Here is a 1,638-nt window from a genome sequence, read left to right as displayed (position 1 = left end):
AAGTTGTTAACAATCTCAATCTCTTCACCATCCATCTTGATACTGCCAATTGGTCCAGTGGTGAGAATCTTTGTCTTCTTGACACTGAGCCTCAATCCATATTGAAAGCTGCAGTCCTTGTCTCTCTGTAGCAAGCATTTCAGGTCCTCTTCAGTTTCAGCAAGCAGGGTTGTATCATCTGCATAACGCAGATTGTTGCTAGATCTTCCACCAATCCTGACGCCACACTTCTCCTCTCCTCATACAGCCCAGCCTCTCGGATGATCTGTTCTGCATACAGATTGAAAAGGTATGGAGATAGGACACATCCCTGGCGTACACCTTTCCCAATTTTGAACTATGCAGTGTTTCCCTGCTCTGTTCTGACGACTGCCTCTTGGTCCAAGTATAGGTTTCTCATTAGAACGATCAAGTGTTCTTCGATACCCGTAGGACAGAGACAGTGAGAATTTCTAAGGATAGGAGGATAGGATAGGATAGGTTCAGATCCTGTTGTTTAAAGGATTGCTGTGAATGATATTTGACTTGTGAAAGTCTAACAGTGACAACAACCGTGACAACCACCACAAAAACATTTTACTTTTAATTAACCTGCTTGATATTCAGTGGACTTTATCAACTTGAAGGCTGATATTTTCTTCATCTCTTGGGTTTTTGTTACCTTCCATTATTCAAATTTTTTTGGCTCCATGTTAATTTCTTGAATATTTATTCACTCATTTAAATTTTCTCTCCTTTTAGAACATCTGTTATTATGGACTTTAAAATTTTCTAGAAGTAAAGGTGGTTGAGACTTCATCTCATATAATTTGAACATGATTTTTTTAGGAATCAAAGTACATCATACTTGGCAAAGTACAAAACTGGAGAAAAAGACGAGGACCCTCAATGAGATGGGCTGGCACAGTGGCAATGTGTGTGAGGGTGGAAGAGGACAATGTTTCCTTCTGTTCTATATGGGATTTTGAAGCTCTATCTCACTTGCTTTGGGCATGCTGCCAGGAGGAGCCAGTCCTTGGAGAAAGACATTATGCTTGGAACTGTAGAGGGTTAGAGAAGAAGAGGAAGATCCTGGATTAGATGAACTGACACAGTGACTGTGGTAATGGGTCAGGTGTGTCAGAGATGGTGAGGTTGGTCAGAATAGGGCACGGTTCAGAGCCATTGTTTATAGCGTCTCTATGAGTCATAGTTGACTCAACAGCATATAGCAACAGCAACCAAATATGAGGCCACCATGAGTCAGAACTAACTCGATAGACCCTAATAACAGTCCTCTTTGTTTCTTGACTGTTGATTTGCATTTTCTAATTCTTTTCCCCTTTACACCACATTTCAGGAGAGTATCATTAATTTTTGGCTGTGTTTATTTTACTATTACATCTATTGAGTTTTTGAAATCTAACTTTAGTTTCTTTCCCATACTTATAGTTATTTTTCATGAGTGAAATATTCTCTAATATCTCACTGCGGAGGATAGTTATGCTTATTTAAATACAGTATATATAATATCTATTAATTTTCTTTATCTACAGATCCTCTATTAAAAAAATCTCTTACCATGGTATTGACAATTCTTTTTTTTTTCTAATTGAGTATAACAGTTTATTAAGATAGTAAATACTGAATATTTACTGA

Source organism: Elephantulus edwardii, unplaced genomic scaffold, assembly GCF_000299155.1.
Source record: "Elephantulus edwardii isolate Elephantulus edwardi_28Jun2011 unplaced genomic scaffold, EleEdw1.0 scaffold00221, whole genome shotgun sequence".
NCBI classification, from domain to species: domain Eukaryota; kingdom Metazoa; phylum Chordata; class Mammalia; order Macroscelidea; family Macroscelididae; genus Elephantulus; species Elephantulus edwardii.
This window is presented reverse-complemented; position numbering follows the sequence as displayed.